Source organism: Choloepus didactylus (assembly GCF_015220235.1).
Source record: "Choloepus didactylus isolate mChoDid1 chromosome 11 unlocalized genomic scaffold, mChoDid1.pri SUPER_11_unloc1, whole genome shotgun sequence".
NCBI lineage: Eukaryota > Metazoa > Chordata > Mammalia > Pilosa > Megalonychidae > Choloepus > Choloepus didactylus.
The window spans coordinates 35,363-57,526 of NW_023637577.1; the positions used below are offsets into that span (position 1 = coordinate 35,363).

At 39.0% G+C, this 22,164-nt stretch overlaps 1 pseudogene; it reads right to left on the reverse strand.

Annotated features, from left to right (window-relative positions):
- Positions 1 to 19,499: 19,499 nt before the first annotated feature.
- On the reverse strand, positions 19,500 to 20,440 carry LOC119524382 (annotated as a pseudogene).
- Positions 20,441 to 22,164: the final 1,724 nt, after the last annotated feature.

Consider the following 22,164-nt stretch of genomic DNA (forward strand, 5'->3'; position numbering starts at 1 on the left):
CTTAAAGGTATGGGAATGGACAGTGGATATGATTGTTTGTTGATAGGATTATAAGTATCAGTGGTGTATTGAAGGTGAGCATAATAAAAAGGGGTTGCTTAAAGGCTTATATCTCATAGATTAGTACTACAAATATAAATAAGTGCTTGCATGATCCGCTTCTAAGGTAAGACACTGGTAAGAGTTAGCAACAGAATGGTATATGGGAGAAACTATAAATTGCATATTATAGACTATATTTAATAGGAATACCTTACCACTACCACTCTAATACTACAGATAAATAATTAAGAGGTGATAAGAGTTTTGGGGAGTTTTGGGTCACAAGAATAGTGCAAAATTGAGAGTGATGATGATTGTAAAGTTAAGTGAAGAAAACATTAGACATCATTTATCTTGGACAGAATATACACTGTGAAATGGGGATCCCCCTACTTGATAAGCCAAGCCCTTGACCTTGAGATTTGCTCTTGGGAAACTTACTGCTGTAAGGGGGAGGCTAAGCCTACCTATAATTATGCCCAAGAGTCACTTCTAGAGAACATCTTTTGTGGCTCAGATGTGGCCTCTTGCTCTCTCTCTCTCTGAGCCTAACTCTGCAAATAAATCCATTACCTTCCCCCCTCCTTGGGACATGACCCCCATGGGAGTGAGTCACCGTGGTGATGTGGGCTATGACCCCAGGAATGAGTCTGGACCTGGCACTAAGGGATTGAAATTGCCTTCCTGACCAAAAGGGGGAAAAGAAATGTATCAAATTAAGGTTTCAGTGGCTAAGAGATTTCAAATAGTCAAGAGGCCATCCTAGAGGTTACTCTCTTGCAGTCTTCAGCTAGTTATTCCAAATGGCCATAATATGCTAAACCAAAATCAACAGTAGTCCCAAACTCCCTAAAGAATACCCAAGCCCCTATTTGAGATTCTGTGAGTTTCACTCACTCAGTTTATTTTTCAGAAACTTAAATCCTTCAGAGTCTTCCTATGACAGATAAGTCTCAAAACACAGAGGTAACAGCCTCTTCAAGAACATCAATCAGATGCATCCCCCTTCCCATAATGTCAAAAACCCTTTCCAATATGAACAAATTAGGGTGATCACTGCCCAGATATCCCTGAAGATTGAGACAGTGATCAAATGAGAGGGAGGAGTAGCAACAGACAATATAGGATTTAACAAAGGTTTATGAATGCTGAATATTTTTATAAATGTATTTTTAGATGCTAGGGTATTAGAATAGCTAGAAGGAAATAACTAAAATGGTGGAACTGTAACCCATAACATTCTTTGAAATTTGCTCTATAGCTACTCATTAACTTGTAGTTTGAAAGTTATCAACTTTTCCGTATATTTCACAATAAGGAAATAACAAACTGTAGAACTGTAAACCATAACATTCTTTGAAATTACTAATATAACTACTTAAATTGTATTTTTAAAGTTATCACCTTTCTGTATATATGTTATATTTCATGAATAAGGAAATAACTGAAATTGTGGAAGTGTAACCCACAACATTCTTTGAAATTTGCTCTCTACTTGTTAAATTGTACTTTAAAAGTCATCACAGTTATGTACATGTACCAGTTTGGATGATTGTGACCCCCAAAATGCCATTATCTTTGATGCAATCTTGTGGAGGCAGACATAATAGAATTGATTAGATTGAAATCCTTTGTTTCCACTGAGATGTGATTCAATCAACTGAGAGTGAAATGTTTAGATAATTTGCATGGAGGTGTTACCCCGCCCATTCAGGGTGGGTGTTAAATGGATCACTGGAGTCCTATAAAGGAGTTTATGACAGAGAGGACTCAGTGCAACTGAGAGTGACATTTTGAAGAGCAGCTGCAGCTAAGAGAGGACAATACACTTCAAGAGAAACATTTTGGAGAATGCCATTTTGAAACACCACCTGGGAGCAAGTGGATACCAGCCACGTGACTTCTGAGCTAACAGAGTTTTCCTGATGCCAATGGCCATCATTCAGTGAAAGTACATGATTGTTGATGTCTTACCTTGGACACTTTTTGGTCTTCAGACTTTAACTGTGTAACCAAATAAACCCCCTTTATAAAAGTCAATCCATTTCTGGTGTTTTGCTTAATGGCAGCATTAGCAAACCAGAACAGTATATATATTTAATTTCACAATAAAAATATATTAAAATAGTAAGAGGTTGTTTTTTCAAACAAAGGAAAATTAACACAAAAAGTTGGCTCCAGATCTTGGAGGGCTGCAAGAGCAAAAGTGAAGCTGAGATAACTCAGTTTTTGAAGCAGATATCTTCCTCTCTGCAGGCACAGGGAATCAGTGGGAAGAGATGGGGTAACCAGATCTCTTCTTTCCTTTCTCCTTTCATTCTCTTTCTGCTTCTTATTGGCAGAATTTTATAGGAAACCAGCTGGTAATGGAATCAGAGCAATGAAGTTTGTGAACCCAGTCCAGCTTCAAACAGCATAATAACAGAGATAGATGTCAAACTGAGACACCATAGATAAATTACTGGCACAAATATGACTACCCAAATTTGTTCCCCTCCATTCCTCTCCATGCTACACACCCAGATACACATTCTTCAGGTTTGAAACCGGAGGTATCCCAGAAAAGATCACATTACTAAAGCTAATCCATTCCTGGTGGGTATAGACCTATGTTAGGTTTTTTCAGCTGAGGCATGCCCCAGGTAGGTCTTAATCCTCTTACTGGAGTCCTATATAAGAGTTGAAATTCAATGAAGCACAAAGCGAAGCTGAGAGACAAAAGCCAGAGACATTGAGAAAATAGAAACCACGGAAACAGAGAGGAAGCCACTAAAGCCAGAAGCTGGAAGCAATGAAACCCAGGAGAGAAGCAAGAGACCAGCAGACATCACCATGTAACTTGAAGATTGGCAGTAGCCAGTTCTCAGTGAGAAAGCCTTCCTTGTTAATGCCTTGCTTTAGACATTGCCATTGCCTCAGAACTGTAAACTTGTAAGTTAATAAACCCCCATTGTAAAAGTCAGCCCATTCATAATGATCATCTCAATATTGCAAACATTTCAGGAATCCTTTCTATTTTTCTTCATGGGCCACCCTCCTGCAGCCTCTGTCCCCCTGCTCCCATCCATACTATTTGGCTTCTGGCTCAGCTATAGAGCATTCCTTCTGGGATGTCACTTCACTGTCATTTCTACTTTTTCCTGCCTTGGATTCCCTGTTTTCTGGATTCCATGCCTTCGTCTTTCTTGGTTTACTTTTTGATTTATCTGGAGGATATCCTTCAATAGACTCTTTCTAATGCAATTTTATTGAGATATAGTCACATAACATACAATCATTGAAAGTGTAAAATCAGTTATTCAAGTATCATCATATAGTTGTACTTTCATCACAATTAAACTGCACATTTTCATTACTCCAAAAACTAAAATAAAAAATTAAAATAAAAAAGAATATCTAAAACATCCCATTCCACACCTCCCCCATTGTTGATTTACTTTTTTATACAGTTTAACTGACATATATTCACACACCCTACAGTCAACCACAGTGTACGTCTATTCACAGCACCATCATATAGCTGTGCATTCATCACCAGAATCAATTTTGAAATTTTTCCCTACTCCAAAATAAAAATAAAACAAAGAAACCCTAACTCTTTCCATCTCCTCCATCACACCCTATTCTTCATCTAATTTTTGTCTCCATTTTTTCACTCAAATGTCTATACACTTGATAAAGGGAGTGTGAGTCACAAGGTTTTCACAGTCACATAATCACACTATGCAATCTTCATAGTTATACAATCATCTTCAAGATCAAGGTCACTGGGTTGCAATTTGACTGCTTCAGGTATTTCCCTCTAGCCATTCAAACACACTAAAAACTAGAATGTGGTATCTACATAGTGCATCAGAATACCCCCCAGAGTGAACTCTCAACTCCATTTGAAGTATCTCAGCCACTGAAACCTTATTTTGTTTCATCTCTCCTCCCCCTTTTGGTTAAGAAGGTCCTCTCAATTCCACAGTACTACATCTAGGCTCATCTCCAGGAGTCATTTCCTGCATTGCCAGGGGAATTCACACCCCTGGAGGTGATGTCTCATGTGTGAGAAAAGGCAATGAGTTCACCTGCCCAATGGGCTTAGTGAGACAGGGGGCCACATCTGAGCAACAAAGAGGCTCTCTGGGGGGGGGGAGTACTCCTAGGCATAATTATAAGTGGGCTTTGCCTCTCCATTGCAGAAACTAGCATCACAGGGGAAAGCTGCCTGATTGAGGGGCTCGGTCCACCAAATTTGAAGTCCTCAATGTTTGTGGGAAAAACAGCAATAGCCCAGGTGGGGAAGTCCAACACTTCTGCATTTCTCCCCAGCTCCTTGGGGGCAGTGGGGCAGTGGGGCAGAAATACAGTTATATCATTCTGGAATGTGTCAGGATGTCACCCCAGCCTATAGAAACTCACCAAATCCCACTTCCCATTCAAAGCTCCATGTCCTTATGGTGTTCAAACAAACTGGTAGTACAAGTTAGAATATCTAGTGTGCTACAGAAAATATAGATCCTGCACCAGATAAACATCTCCTCCCTTGATCTCACACATAAGTTGTAGTTTTAAAACCCAGTCACTATTGTCCTTTACCCTTGAGCCTTATTTGCCTTAGTCCTAACCACATCCTCTTCATTCATATTTCTAATTAAAGTCTGAATTCTTTTCAGCTCTTTCAATCATTGCCATATGGGATAATACTGACATTCATAGCTGCCAAGTTCTAGCTCTGAGGCTCATGTGACACACATACACCCAAAGTTCCAGAGACCAACTAGATTACACACAAGGAGCTCAGCATCTCAGGATTTAAAGAATACCATTGCATCTCAGGAATAGACATGACTGTTATAAGAGCTTACTATCCAGGGACCATTACAGTAAGCATTTGCCTGATAAATTGTGCTCTAAGATTTAGTTCTCAGAGTTTACACATTATAATTAGCCCATATTAGTGAGGCATTATAGTGTTTGTCCTCTTGCTTCTGGCCTGCTTCAGTCAAAATGTTGTAGTCAAGACCCATTCACCTAGTTGCATGTCTCACAGCTTCATTTTTTTCTAGTAGTCACTCAATATTCTATTGTATGTACACACTACAGTTCACCATTCTGTTCATCAGTCAACATACTCTTAGGCCACCTCCATCTATTGCAAATAGTGAAAACTGTCACCAAATGTACCAGTGCATAAATGTCCATTTGTTTCCCTGTTCTCCAATCTTCCAAGTATATACTCCATACTGAGGTTGCAGGACCTTGAAACCCCCACATACCTAGCTTCTTGTGGGACCACCTTACTGTCCTCCAGATAGGCTACACCATTCTACTTCCCTACCAACAGTGAATGCCTACATCACTCTCTCCAAGTACTCTCCAGCACTTGTGTCCCTCTGTTAATTTTTCCCTGCAATTTTATAGGGATGTATTCAAGTACCATGCAATCATCCACAATGTACAGACAATTGTTTACAGTATCATTATGTGGTTGTACACTCATCACCCCAATCAGCACTTGCACATGTTCATTACTCAGAAAAAGAGGATTGAAACAAATGAATAATAAAAAGGATAAAAGGAAAAGTAAAAATAAAATAAATACAGCAGTAATATCAATAATAAAAGGATAAAAGGAAAAGCAGAAATAAGATAAAGTACAGCCACAAAGAAAGAGGAAGAGGCAAAAATGAAAAGGGACAAAATAAAAAAGAAAAAGAGGAAAAATGGCAACTAAAAATCCACAAAAGGTTACAATAAAATAAAATAAAATACAATGGAAAAAAGTCAGACAACAACACCAATGCCAAGAATCCCATACCCCTCCCTCCTGACCCCTCCTATAGGCACCTAGCTTTGTTGTATTACCTTTGCTACAATAAAGGAAGCATATTGCAATGTTATTGTTAATTATAGACTCTAGCTGGTATTGATTGTGTTTTTCCCCCAATATTACCCCCTTTTTTTAACACCTTGCAAAGTTGGTGTTCATTTGTTGTCCCTCACGCAAAAACGTTTGTACATTTTATCACCGTCATTGACTGCTCTATGTTTCACTAAGTCATACAGTCCCAGTCGTTATCTTCTGTCTTTCCTTCTGGTGTCCTACATGGCCTTAACCTTTCTCTTTCAACCATACTCACTGTCATCTTTGTTCAGTGTACTTACGTTACTGTGATACCATCTTCCAACATTGTGCTACAAACCTCTCTCTCCTGTCTTTTGCTATCTGTCTGTAGTGCTCCCTTTAGTGTTTCCTGTAGAGCAGGTATCTTGTTCACAAACTCTTTCTTTGTCTGTTTGTCTGAGAATATTTTAAATTCTCCCCCATATTTAAAGGACAGTTTTGCTGGATATATAATTCTTGGATGGTGGTTTTTCTCTATCAGTATCTTAAATATATCATACCACTGCTTTATCACCTCCATGGTTTCTACTGAGAAATCTGCACATAGTCTTATTGATGTTCCTTTGTATGTGATGGATCACTTTTCTCTTGCTGCTTCCAGAATTCTCTCTTTGTCTTTAACATTGAATAATCTGATTATTAAGTGTCTTGGCACAAGTCTATTCAGATTTATTCTGTTTGGAGTTTGCTGTGCTTCTTGGGTCTGTAATTTTATGTCTTTCATAAGGGATGGGAAATTTTCATTGACTATTTCCTCCATTATTGCCTCTGACACTTTTCCCTTCTCTTCCCCTTCTGGGACACCCATGACACATGCATTCATGTGCTTCATGTTCTCACTCAGTTTTCTGAGACATCTCTCATGTCTCGCCATTCTTTTCCCTATCTGTTCTTTTGTGTATAGGGTTTCAGATGCACTGTTCTCCGGTTCATGAATCTTTTCTTCTGCCTCTTGAATCTATTGCTGTATGTCACCACTGTGTCCCTCATCTCTTGTGTTGTGCTTTCCTTCCTGTAAGTTCTTCCAGTTGTTTTTTCAGACTTTCCATTTCTTCCTTGTGTTTGCCCAATGTCTTCTTTATATCCTTCATCTCTTTTTCCAATTCAGCTCATTTAATTGATTTTTGGACTAATTTTTAATTGATTTAGGAGATTTCTTTGAGTAAATAGTAGTTGTTTCAATTCCTATATCTCAGCTGAAGTGTAAGTTTGTTTCTTTGACTGGGCCATATCTTCATTTTTCCTAGTATGATTTTTCATTTTCTGTAGTCTAGTCATCTGGTTTCCTTGAATGTCCCAATCAGATTTTCCCAGACCAGAAGGGCTCAGGTCTTGGGGGAGGCTCTGTATTCAATATTGCCTGAGGGTGGGTCCTAGAAGATTGGCAGACTTTCCTGTGAGTTCTCTAGACTCTGTGCTTTCCCTATCTAGCCCAGCAGGTGGCACTTGTCAACCTGCAGTTCACCACAAGCATTAAGAGGTGCAGTCCCTTTAATTCATAATGGACCCTGACCTGTGTAGGGGCCAAGAGGTCAGAAGCCAAGCAGTTGTTTCTGGTTTGTTTGTTTTACCCTAGGTCCTGGGGTCTGAATTCTCTGAGAGAGGGGAGACACTTGAGCTGGTCTCTTTTTCATAGGGAGGATACACCCCTTAGGGAGTTATTGTCTCCATTTGAATTCCTCCTTTGTCTTCCTGGCTCTGTTAACTCCACACTTGCCTGGGTCAGCAGGGACTTGAAGATGACTGAGGCTTTCTCTAATGGGCTGCTTAGAATGTGAGAAAAAAAAATGGAAAAAGAGCAAATGCCCCTTTTCAGAGCCAGTCCTCAGCCCCTCAGTTTTCTTGGGACATAGCTACCTTACAACATTCTGAAAAGTCTCTGTTTTTATTTATTTATGCATTTTGCCCCATCAGCCCTGTCTCCTCCCTGCTGGAAGGAATCTGCTTCCCTTCCTGCTCTGTGCTTGTAGCTTGTATTCAGTAGTCCAAATGTGTTAATTAAAACTGCAATTGAAGCTTGGTTGAGTTACTTTCCCTGTAACCTGTTTCGTTTTTTCCACATTACAGTGTTTCAGCTTGGCCTGCACAGTCTTAGGGGGGAGGGGCTTCAGCTCTGGGTTTGAGGAGGTTTACTTATGATTCTGTGCTACAATCTCAGCCACTCCACCCATTCTGGGCTGGTGTAGGATGTGTGTCCACTCATGGATATCTCCCAACAGTTGTTCCAGATTATTTACTAGTTGCTCCTGGTTGTTTTCTAGTTGCTCTAGAGGACTCACTAAATTTGACACCTCTCTATGCTGCCATCTAGCTTTGCCCACAGCATGACATTTCCTTCAATAAACTCTTAAATGAGGTATTTTGGAGGAAAATTATGAGATTTTGCAAGTTGGAAAAGAGATTTTATCCTCCCAGATGTTGGAAGTTTGGTTAAATGTAGGCTTCTAGGCTGAAAATCATTTTGCCAAATGATTAAGAAGGCATTGCTCCATTGTCTTCTAACTTTCAGTATGGCTGCTAAGAACTTGACTACTATTACAATTGTAAATATTTTGCAGGTATACTCTCCCTCCTCTGGAATTTTTAAAGCTCTTCATTCATACCTATTGTATTAAAATTATCTGATGATATGTTTTGATATGGATCCATTTCATTTATTGTGATGAGCACCTGAGGAGACTTTTAATCTTACAAATCAAGTATTTTGATCACAGAATATTTTCCTGAAACATTTCTTTAATATTTCCTGGTATACCTTTTTATTTTGAGGGTGAGTCTTTTCTTCTTCAATTCCTATTGCTTGGAAGTAGGCTTTCTTAGACTGAAATTCTAAATTTATTACCCTCTCTATTCTTTCCCCCATCTCAGTATTTTGATTTATGTTATGGTTTCCACATTTTAAAAATTCCACCAGTGTCCTTTTAGAGCATAATGTGCTGGTTTAATACCAGTTCTTAAGTTCTCATCTCTCTGAACAGGTGAATTACGGATTTGTTGTTGTTTTAAAAAGTCCTTTTGTGCCTTGCATTCCATGTCTTCCCCTATTTTCTTCTGTGAATTTGTTTTGGATTTTGTCTTTTTGTTTGCTTAGGTTTCATCTTTTATTTTAGAAAATTTCCTCAAAATCTGAGGATGCCTGACTTTCTTGTGATGGAAGGACTATAGTCATAAGCATCTCTAATAACTGGCAGGCATCATAGAACTATAATCTTACACATTCATTCATTTGAGGACCCCTGATTTATCAGTATCCTTAGGTATTCCTTTGGGATGGTCTACTTCCTTGGACTGGAGTCTGTCTTGGGAGTGGAAGGATAAGACTGGCTGCCAGGACTCGAAGAGCAAAATTAGGGGATTGGGACTGAGCAGTGGATCTTGCAATTAAACATGAATGACTTCTTATTTATACTCTGACCAAGACTACTTTACTTCCCTTAAGATTGACTAAACTTTAGACAGTTTTCGCCCTCTCTCCAGGCCCCTGACCTTTATCTCAACCCAGCCCTTACATTATCTAGGTGCCAAGGTGCTCCTAACTGGTATTTCCTCATCTACCTCTTCCCTTCTCCTGGCCCTTTGGACTCCTGACGGTCTTTAAATACCTCAAAGGAGAGCACTCAGAACCAAGTGGTCCTGATTGTAAATTCAATAAATGACTCACTCATTCTGGTGGTCAAACACTTTGTATCTTGCAGTAAGTTTCCAATGACATACCTCCAACCCTTGAAAAGCTTGCCACCCTTTGTTCATTGGGTTGAGTTCTACTCTTTCATCCCCACCATGTTAGCTAGGAATAAAGGCATTCTTGCCTGTTGTGCACTGTGTGCAATTTTCCTTTATCAAACTTCACTGCTATCCTAAATTTCCTAAGTCTAGGGGCTTTCTTGAGTTCAACATCTCCTTATAGTAACATTTTATTGTTGTACCTGGTAGGGAGAAGTTGCCTAGCTACATGATGTGAATAAGAGGACCTGGGGACTAAGCTTTTTTATTCAGACTTCAGCCAAGGAGAAGAGACACAGAAAAAGACACATATCTTCCTCTTCAATGGGAGGGCTAGTAGTCCAAATAGTAGCATTTCCTACAAATCTTTTTCCCTAAAGTTTTCTTAGGCATCTCCAAAAGCACCCTATTCATATACCTGCTTTGAAAAAGGAGGGGTTACTTGACCTCTATTTCACAAGGGAGCATAACTTCTCCCCTCCTATCTCCAAAAGACATCATTGAGGAGGCGGGGCAAGATGGCAGACTGGTGAGCTGTATGTTTTAATTACTCCTCCAGGAAAGTAGGTAGAAAGCCAGGAACTGCATGGACTGGACACCACAGAGCAATCTGACTTTGGGCATACTTCATACAACACTCATGAAAACGTGGAACTGCTGAGATCAGCAAAATCTGTAAGTTTTTGCGGCCAGGGGACCCGCGCCCCTCCCTGCCAGGCTCAGTCCTGGGGAGGAGGGGCTGTCAGCTCCGGGAAGGAGAGAAGGGAGAACTGCAGTGGCTGCCCTTATCGGAAACTCATTCTACTGATTCAAACTCCAACCACAGATAGACTGAGACCAGACACCAGAGAATCTGAGAGCAGCCAGCCCAGCAGAGAGGAGACAGGCATAGAAAAAAAACAACACGAAAAACTCCAAAATAAAAGCGGAGGATTTTTGGAGTTCTGGTGAACATAGAAAGGGGAAGGGCCCTGAGATGCATATGCAAATCATGAAGAAAAGCTGATCTCTCTGCCCTGTGGACCTTTCCTTAATGGCCCTGGTTGCTTTGTCTCTTAGCATTTCAATAACCCATTAGATCTCTGAGGAGGAGGGCCCGTTTTTTTTTTTTTTTTTTTGGTTATTTTTTTTTGTTTTTAATCCTTTTCTCTTTTCTAAACAATTACTCTAAGAAGCCCAATACAGAAAGCTTCAAAGACTTGCTATTTGGGCAGGTCAAGTCAAGAGCAGAACTAGGGAGCTCTGAGACAAACGCAATAATCCAGTGGCTGAGAAAATTCACTAAACACCACAACTTCCCAAGAAAAGGGGGGTGTCTGCTCACAGCCATCATCCTGGTGGACAGGAAACACTCCTGCCCATCGCCAGCCCCCATAGCCCAGAACTGCCCCACACAACCCAGTGTGACAGAAGTGCTTCAAATAACAGGCACACACCACAAAACTGGGCGTGGACATTAGCCTTCCCTGCAACCTCAGCTGATTGTCCCAGAGTTGGGAAGGTAAAGCAGTGTGAATTAACAAAGCCCCCATTCAGCCATCATTTCAGCAGACTGTGAGGCCTCCCTACACAGCCCCAGCAGCCCAGAAACTGCCCTGGGGGGTTGGCACTCACCTGTGACATAGCACAGTCATCCCTCAACAGAGGACCCGGGGTGCACGGCCTGGAAGAGGGGCCCACTTGCAAGTCTCAGGAGCCATACGCCAATACCAAGGACTTGTGGGTCAGTGGCAGAGACAAACTGTGGCAGGGACTGAACTGAAGGATTAGACTATTGCAGCAGCTTTAAAACTCTAGGATCACCAGGGAGATTTGATTGTTAGAGCCACCCCCCCTGCCTGACTGCCCAGAAACACGCCCCATATACAGGGCAGGCAACACCAACTACACACACAAGCTTGGTACACCAATTGGACCCCCACAAGACTCACTCCCCCCACTCACCAAAAAGGCTAAGCAGGGGAGAACTGGCTTGTGGAGAACAGGTGGCTCGTGGACGCCACCTGCTGGTTAGTTAGAGAAAGTGTACTCCACGAGCTGTAGATCTGATAAATTAGAGATAAGGACTTCAATTGGTCTACAAATCCTAAAAGAACCCTATCAAGTTCAGCAAATGCCACGAGGCCAAAAACAACAGAAAATTATAAAGCATATGAAAAAAAACCAGACGATATGGATAACCCAAGCCCAAGCACCCAAATCAAAGACCAGAAGAGACACAGCACCTAGAGCAGCTACTCAAAGAACTAAGATGAACAATGAGACCATAGTACGGGAGATAAAGGAATCAAGAAGACTCTAGAAGAGCATAAAGAAGACATTGCAAGACAAATAAAAAAAAATGGATGATCTTATGGAAATTAAAGAAACTGTTGACCAAATTAAAAAGATTCTGGACACTCATAGTACAAGACTAGAGGAAGTTGAAACAACGAATCAGTGACCTCGAAGATGACAGAATGGAAAATGAAAGCATAAAAGAAAGAATGGGGAAAAAAAATTGAAAAACTCGAAATGGACCTCAGGGATATGATAGATAATATGAAACATCCAAATATAAGACTCATTGGTGTCCCAGAAGGGGAAGAAAAGGGTAAAGGTCTAGGAAGAGTATTCAAAGAAATTGTTGGGGAAAACTTCCCAAATCTTCTAACAACATAAATACCACAAATCATAAATGCTCAGCGAACTCCAAATAGAATAAATCCAAATAAACCCACTCCGAGACATATACTGATCACACTATCACACAGAAGAGAAGGAGCAAGTTCTGAAAGCAGCAAGAGAAAAGCAATTCACCACATACAAAGGAAACAGCATAAGACTAAGTAGTGACTACTCAGCAGCCACCATGGAGGCGAGAAGCAGTGGCACGATATATTTAAAATTCTGAGTGAGAAAAATTTCCAGCCAAGAATACTTTATCCAGCAAAGCTCTCCTTCAAATTTGAGGGAGAGCTTAAATTTTTCACAGACAAACAAATGCTGAGAGAATTTGCTAACAAGAGACCTGCCCTACTGGAGATACTCAAGGGAGCCCTACAGACAGAGAAACAAAGACAGGACAGACAGCCTTGGAGAAAGGTTCAGTACTAAAGAGATTCGGTATGGGTACAATAAAGGATATTAATAGAGAGAGGGAAAAATATGGCAAACATAAACCAAAGGATAAGATGGCCGATTCAAGAAATGCCTTCACAGTTTTAACGTTGAATGTAAATGGATTAAACTCCCCAATTAAAAGATATAGATTCGCAGAATGGATCAAAAAAATGAACCATCAATATGTTGCATACAAGAGACTCATCTTAGACACAGGGACACAAAGAAACTGAAAATAAAAGGATGGAAAAAATATTTCATGCACGCTACAGCCAAAAGAAAGCAGGTGTAGCAATATTAATCTCAGATAAAATAGACTTCAAATGCAGGGATGTTTTGAGAGACAAAGAAGGCCACTACGTACTAATAAAAGGGGCAATTCAGCAAGAAGAAATAACAATTGTAAATGTCTATGCACCCAACCAAGGTGCCACAAAATACATGAGAGAAACACTGGCAAAACTAAAAAGCAATTGATGTTTCCACAATAATTGTGGGAGACTTCAACACATCACTCTCTCCTATAGATAGATCAACCAGACAGAAGACCAATAAAGAAATTGAAAACCTAAACCATCTGATAAATGAATTAGATTTAACAGACATATACAGAACATTACATCCCAAATCACCAGGATACACATACTTTTCTAGTGCTCATGGAACTTTCTCCAGAATAGATCATATGCTGGGACATAAAACAAGCCTCAATAAATTTAAAAAGATTGAAATTATTCAAAGCACATTCTCTGACCACAATGGAATACAATTAGAAGTCAATAACCATCAGAGACTTAGAAAATTCACAAATACCTGGAGGTTAAACAACACACTCCTAAACAATCAATGGGTTAAAGAAAAATAGCAAGGGAAATTGCTAGATATATAAAGACGAATGAAAATGAGAACACAACATACCAAAACCTATGGGATGCAGCAAAAGCAGTGCTAAGGGGGAAATTTATAGCACAAAATGCATATATTAAAAAGGAAGAAAGAGCCAAAATCAAAGAACTAATGGATCAACTGAAGAAGCTAGAAATGAACAGCAAACCAATCCTAAACCAAGTACAAGAAAAGAAATAACAAGGATTAAAGCAGAAATAAATGACATAGAGAACAAAAAAAACAATAGAGAGGAATATCACCAAAAGTTGGTTCTTTGAGAAGATCAACAAGATTGACAAGCCCCTAGCTAGACTGACAAAATCAAAAAGAAAGAAGACCCATATAAACAAAATAATGAATGAAAAAGGTGACATAACTGCAGATCCTGAAGAAATTAAAAAATTATAAGAGGATACTATGAACAACTGTATGGCAACAAACTGGATAATGTAGAGGAAATGGACAATTTCCTGGAAACATATGAACAACCTAGACTGACCAGAGAAGAAATAGAAGACCTCAACCACACATCACAAGCAAAGATCCAATCAGTCATCAAAAATCTTCCCACAAATAAATGCCCAGGGCCAGATGGCTTCACAGGGGAATTCTACCAAACTTTCCAGAAAGAACTGACATCAATCTTACTCAAACTCTTTCAAAACATTGAAGAAAATGGAACACTACCTAACTCATTTTATGAAGCTAACATCAATCTAATACCAAAACCAGGCAAAGATGTTACAAAAAAGGAAAACTACCGGCCAATCTCCCTAATGAATATAGATGCAAAATCCTCAACAAAATACTTGCAAATCGAATCCAAAGACACATTAAAAAAATCATACACCATGACCAAGTGGGGTTTATTCCAGGCATGCAAGGATGGTTCAACATAAGAAAATCAATCAATGTATTACAACATTACAAGTCAAGGGAAAAATCAATTCATCATCTCAATAGATGCTGAAAAAGCATTTGACAAATCCAACATCCTTTTTTGATAAAAACACTTCAAAAGGTAGGAATTGAAGGAAACTTCCTCAACATGATAAAGAGCATATATGAAAAACCCCAGCCAGCATAGTACTCAATGGAGAGAGACTGAAAGCCTTCCCTCTAAGATCAAGAACAAGACAAGGATGCCCGCTATCACCACTGTTATTCAACATTGTGCTGGAAGTGCTAGCCAGGGCAATCGGCAAGACAAAGAAATAAAAGGCATCCAAATTGGAAAAGAAGAAGTAAAACTGTCATTGTTTGCAGATGATATGATCTTATATCTAGAAAACCCTGAGAAATCGACGATACAGCTACTAGAGCTAATAAACAAATTTAGCAAAGTAGCGGGATACAAGGTTAATGCACATAAGTCAGTAATGTTTCTATATGCTAGAAATGAACAAACTGAAGAGACACTCAAGAAAAATACCATTTTCAATAGCAACTAAAAAAATCAAGTACCTAGGAATAAACTTAACCAAAGATGTAAAAGACCTATACAAAGAAAACTACATAACTCTACTAAAAGAAATAGAAGGGGACCTTAAAAGATGGAAAAATATTCCATGTTCATGGATAGGAAGACTAAATGTCATTAAGATGTCAATTCTACCCAAACTCATCTACAGATTCAATGCAATCCCAATCAAAATTCCAACAACCTACTTTGCAGACTTGGAAAAGCTAGTTATCAAATTTATTTGGAAAGGGAAGATGCCTCGAATTGCTAAAGACACTCTAAAAAAGAAAAACGAAGTGGGAGGACTTACACTCCTTGACTTTGAAGCTTATTATAAAGCCACAGTTACCAAAACAGCATGGTACTGGCACAAAGATAGACATATAGATCAATGGAATTGAATTGAGAATTCAGAGATAGACCCTCAGATCTATGGCCGACTGATCTTTGATAAGGCCCCCAAAGTCTCTGAACTGAGTCATAATGGTCTCTTCAACAAATGGGGCTGGGAGAGTTGGATATCCATATCCAAAAGAATGAAAGAGGACCCCTACCTCACCCCCTACACAAAAATTAACTCAAAATGGACCAAAGATCTCAATATAAAAGAAAGTACCATAAAACTCCTAGAAGATAATGTAGGAAAACATCTTCAAGACCTTGTATTAGGTGGCCACTTCCTAGACTTTACACCCAAAGCACAAGCAACAAAAGAGAAATAGATAAATGGGAACTCTTCAAGCTTAGAAGTTTCTGCACCTCAAAGGAATTTCTCAAAAAGGTAAAGAGGCAGCCAACTCAATGGGAAAAAATTTTTGGAAACCATGTATCTGACAAAAGACTGATATCTTGCATATATAAAGAAATCCTACAACTCAATGACAATAGTACAGTCGGCCCAATTATAAAATGGGCAAAAGATATGAAAAGACAGTTCTCTGAAGAGGAAATACAAATGGCCAAGAAAACATGAAAAAATGTTCAGCTTCACTAGCTATCAGAGAGATGCAAATTAAGACCACAATGAGATACCATCTACACCGGTTAGAATGGCTGCCATTAAACAAACAGGAAACTACAAATGCTGGAGGGGATGTGGAGAAATTGGAACTCTTATTCACTGTTGGTGGGACTGTATAATGGTTCAGCCACTCTGGAAGTCAGTCTGGCAGTTCCTTAGAAAACTAGATATAGAGTTACCATTCGACCCAGCGATTGCACTTCTCGGTATATACCCGGAAGATCGGAAAGCAGTGACACGAACAGATATCTGCACGCCAATGTTCATAGCAGCATTATTCACAATTGCCAAAAGATGGAAACAACCCAAATGTCCTTCAACAGATGAGTGGATAAATAAAATGTGGTATATACACATGATGGAATACTATGCGGCAGTAAGAAGGAACGATCTCGTGAAACATATGACAACATGGATGAACCTTGAAGACATAATGCTGAGCGAAATAAGCCAGGCACAAAAAAGAAATATTATATGCTACCACTAATGTGAACTTTGAAAAATATAAAACAAATGGCTTATAATGTAGAATGTAGGGGAACTAGCAATAGAGAGCAATTAAGGAAGGGGGAACAATAATCCAAGAAGAACAGATAAGCTATTTAATGTTCTGGGGATGCCCAGGAATGACTATGGTCTGTTAATTTCTGATGGATATAGTAGGAGCAAGTTCACAGAAATGTTGCTATATTAGGTAACTTTCTTGGGGTAAAGTAGGAACATGTTGGAAGTTAAGCAGTTATCTTAGGTTAGTTGTCTTTTTCTACTCCCTTGTTATGGTCTCTTTAAAATGTTCTTTTAATGTACGTTTGTTTTCTTTTTAACTTTTTTTTTTTTTCATACAGTTGATTTAAAAAAGAAGGGAAAGTTAAAAAAAAAAAAAGAAAAAAAAAGAAAAACAAGGAAAAAAAAAGATGCGGTGCCCCCTTGAGGAGCCTGTGGAGAGTGCAGGGGTATTCGCCTACCCCACCTCCATGGTTGCTGACATGACCACAGACATGGGGGACTGGTGGTTTGATGGGTTAAGCCCTCTACCACAGGTTTTACCCTTGGGAAGACGGTTGCTGCAAAGGAGAGGCTAGGCCTCCCTATGGTTGTGCCTAAGAGCCTCCTCCCGAATGCCTCTTTGTTGCTCAGATGTGGCCCTCTCTCTGCTAAGCCAACTTGAAAGGTGAAATCACTGCCCTCCCCCCTACGTGGGATCAGACCCAGGGGAGTGAATCTCCCTGGCAACGTGGAATATGACTCCCGGGAGGAATGTAGACCTGGCATCATGGATGAGAAACATCTTCTTGACCAAAAGGGGGATGTGAAAGGAAATGAAATAAGCTTCAGTGGCAGAGAGATTCCAAAAGGAGCCGAGAGGTCACTCTGGTGGGCACTCTTATGCACACTTTAGATAACCCTTTTCAGGTTCTAAAGAATTGGGGTAAGCTGGTGGTGGATACCTGAAACTATCAAACTACAACCCAGAACCCATGAATCTCGAAGACAGTTGTATAAAATGTAGCTTATGAGGGGTGACAAGGGGATTGGGAAATCCATAAGGACCACACTCCACTTTGTCTAGTTTATGGATGGATGAGTAGAAAAATAGGGGAAGGAAACAAACAGACAAAGGTACCAAGTGTTCTTTTTTACTTCAATAGCTCTTTTTCACTCTAATTATTATTCTTGTTATTCTTGTGTGTGTGCTAATGAAGGTGTCAGGGATTGATTTGGGTGATGAATGTACAACTATGTAATGGTACTGTGAACAATCGAAAGTACGATTTGTTTTGTATGACTGTGTGGTATATGAATATATCTCAATAAAATGAAGATTAAAAAAAAAAGACATCATTAGCTGATTCCCTCTTTTATGCCTATGTGAAAGGTATTACACTATTCACGGACACACACTTTTGTTCCACTTTTGGAAACATATGAAGGACTGCAAAACTCTGCACATTTCAAGTTAGAAATGGCTCTCAGCCTTGCTTCAATGCAAGAAACGTAAGAGGAAGTGGTATTTGTATCTTCCAAGAAAGAAGCATTTGTTTTCAGGTTTGCTTGGCTCTCCAGTCTTGTCTTTCCCTGACATGAGAATACATGTATCCTAAAGGACAAAGATGCTTGAACACCAAACCCATAAGTAGAAGACATCTGCCTCAGAGAATAACAGGCACCTGGATTTGACTTTTTATGTGCAAGAAATAAAGCATTAAAGCAATAAGGATCTGCAGCTATTATCACAGTATCCTCTTACCCAAACTGTATGAGGAGCTCATATAAAGTCACTTTATCTCTATACCTTTTGCCATCAGGGTTAATCCCACCCTATGTTTTAACCAACTCTTGGTAATGGCATCTGATAATTACCCCCAAAGTCTGTGAAAATCTGAGAATGAACATGTCTTACAATCTTGTAAGTATGTGGCATTTTTGGTACTTCTCACAGAAAAAGGGTCTAGAAAAATTTCAGTAAATTTAAATGTCCTTACTCTATTTGAGCTGAATTACTGTGACCCCTTAATAGCTGGATCCTGTTTGCAACATCTTGCTCAGCTTTAGCTTGAGTTGTGTTTCTACAATTTCACACTGAAGGAAATAACACAGACAATCCAGGAGTTACTTAAATATTTTAACACAAATTCTGTTCAAAAATTAATATGAATTAAATCTTATATGATAGAAAAAAGTTTAAAAAATAGCATATCTATAATCCTATGAAGATAAAATTAAATTTGAATTACATTTAGATATCTGTCTAAAGGAATGAGTGCCCACACCTCTTATGGGTTCAAATATCTCAGAAGCATCTCATGCTGGTGACACCATCTTCTGAAAATTCAAAGGAAAGATTACAGCACAAAACAAATACATATGGGATCTGTTTTTTTAATGCAGATCTCATTTCCAAACAGAAATTAAAGGCAATAATTGCATACATAGAAAGAACTTAGTGAAACTTCAGGGAAATTTCACTCCCTTCAGACATTTATTTAAAATCTATGACAAATTTAAAATCAAATAACATATAATTCAAAATTTATCTGTTTGCTTATGCCAGAATGCTTAGCCCTGGTGCTTATGTTACTTAAGAAATAGTTTCTCTTCCTCAAACTAACTCTGTAACTACTATTTCCCCCATAAACAAATATATTTTGAGGGTTAATTACATGCTTAAAATTGTGATATTATATTTTTGTATATTTGAACAAGATGATGTAAAATAATAGGAGGAAAATAAGTAAGCCATCAATCATAACATCTTTGAACCAATCACATGTTTGTATTTGCATTTGAAAGAGTGTATCCTTGGCCCCTTTAGAGGAGAGTGGATTGATTTCATAACTTTCAAGTCCCTTTCTGGTTCAAAAGATCAATTATCTACTTTTTAGTATCCTGATCTCATTCCTCAGCAATCTTTGCAAAGTGTCTTTTACCTCTTTGTTTCTCAGGGTATAGATTAGGGGGTTCAGCAGTGGTGTGACCACAGTATAGAAGAAGGTGAAGAACTTGCCATGTTTTGAAGCAAAGTAGCTCTTAGGGTCTGTGTAAACCATTGCCACTGTCCCATAAAACATGAAGACCACAAGAAGTTGGGAGGAACAGGTGGCAATGGCTTTCTGCCTTCTCTCCTCTGACTTGATTTTCCCAATGGCTTCAGCTATGTAGCCATAGGAAGTTAGAATCAACCCCACTGGCATGATGCTGAAAAGGACAGCAGTGATGGTCATCTGCTGCTCAATGGAGGAAGTGTCTCCACAGGCCAGGCATATGAGGGCAGGCACCTCACAAAGAAAGTCATCCACACGGTGATGGGTACAGAAGGGAAGCTGGAGTGTGATGGGGGATTGGATCACAGATTCTACCAGTCCAGAGAGCCAAGCCATGATTACCAGCTTCCAACAGAGAAGAGAGTGCTTGATGATGGTGTAGCACAGTGCCTGGCAGATGGCAACATATCGATCAAAGGCCATCACCACCAGCAAGATAGTCTCTGTGGCAACAAGACAGTGGAACATGCAGAGCTGGATGACACAGCCTGTGCAGGTGATGGTCTTGTCTGGCCCCCACAAATCTGACAACATCTGAGGAATGGTGGTTGTGGTAAAGCAGAGCTCCAGGAAGGAAAGATTGCTAAGAAAGAAGTACATGGGAGTATAGAAGCGAGGGTCTATGCAAGAGAGCAAGATAATGTCAAGTTTCCTAGGATGAGCATGGTGTAGAAGATGATGACAATCCAGAAGAGAACCATTTCTAGCTGGGGCCATTCAGAGAAACCAAGAAGGATGAAGCCAACTGGGAAACTCTTGTTGCTCATTCCTGTTGCATTTGGCATTGGGTTTCAGATGTAACTGCAAATAAAATTTTGTAAACTATTTTTTTTTTTTTTGATAGCTCTATTGGCATTTCTTTAGAGAAGGAAAACATTAGTTTTCCTGGAAATCTTGGGGGACTTGACATATGGACATTTCCCTTATCTTAAATAAACACAATGTAACTGAGCTTTTGTGAAGCCATATTGTCTACACCAAAAGGGCATTAGTAAGACACCCCTTGTAATCCATTTCTAAAATTTGTATTTACAGCAACTCTAGTGAGATCCTCACAATTAATTACCTTAGATCACTTATATGTTCTTCCTAGACTGATTGTCAGCCATGTACCTATTAGCTACTCTAAAATATTTATAACAGATGTTTGATCCAAATTTTACCTTTCAAATATATATCCCCAAGAGTAATAGAGAATGTTACTAGGAAAATGTGAAATAGATTATCCTGAAAACTAGATCTTTCTGCTTTCACTGACATGCAAAATAGACTCTAAACAGTGAGGCCTGGACAATATATCATGTTTCGAGTGTCTGAAGAAGCACCTTGGCATAGGATATATATCAGCTTTTAAATGATGCAAACTTGGGTTTGCTACCTGTTTCTTTTACCTTAAAAATATAATTTAATTTGCTTTAAGTATATAACTTAAAAATCTAGAGATACTATTCTTATCTGCAAAATGGTACTAATAACTTCTACCTCAGAGGATTCAGGGCTAGAATAAAGGGTATAACCTTTAACATTCAATTTTAAGCAGCACTAAACCTAATAGAACGAAGACATTATTTTTGCTCAAGTATCCATTATTTCTATTTTCAATAATCAGTTGAGTTTAATAAAAAAATTGATGCCACAGCCATAATTTTTAAAAAATGAAAATGAAAAAGTCACAAAATTATGAAATCTGTAATTATTTAAAGCTTTGTTTCATGGGCAGTGGGAAAAGATGACCAAGATTTATTAGCTGAATACTTATTTTGGGAGTTGAATTTGGGGAACATTTTCGTGGAATATTAATTTTCTTCGTGGGAATTGTCAAATAGTTTCAGAGGATATCAAAAACATTGTAAACACAAAAATGCAGCTGGGCAAAAGAAATTGATTCACAGATTGTGAAAAGTTAAATTGTGAAAGTAATCAAACAATGCAAAAACTTGAGGAATGTTACTGGATAGTATCTCAGTTCCATATCAATTTTATGGGTATTTACTTAGTGCCTGCTATGTGCCAGGCTTTATGCTGTTATCTGGGCCTACAGTGTGAATGAGAAAGAAGAACTCCCTGCAGTTTTAGAGTTTGCGTGTCTGTAGAAGACAGAAACAGCAAGTAAAAAATTATCAAATCACTGAAAAAATCATCAAATCATGTAAATCATAAGATTCCAACTATTTCAGATGATACTTTCCTTAAGGAAATGTGATACTGTATTATAACTGAAGATAATAATACAGCATGCAAGACACAGGAGGCTCATTCCATGCATAAGGAACAAGAGGAGCAAAAAGTCTCTTGCTGTCAAAGTGTGTCAGCAATAAATTGCTGGCATGAGTGGGGAAATCAAGTGCATGTTGTGCACTATACGGGATGAACTCAGCTTTTCTTTTCTCACTGCCCATCCTCATTCCCCTGAACTCATTTCATTTTACTTTTCTCTGCAAGCCTCGCTGAATTATACAACGTTCATTCTGCATCCATCAGACTGTACCAC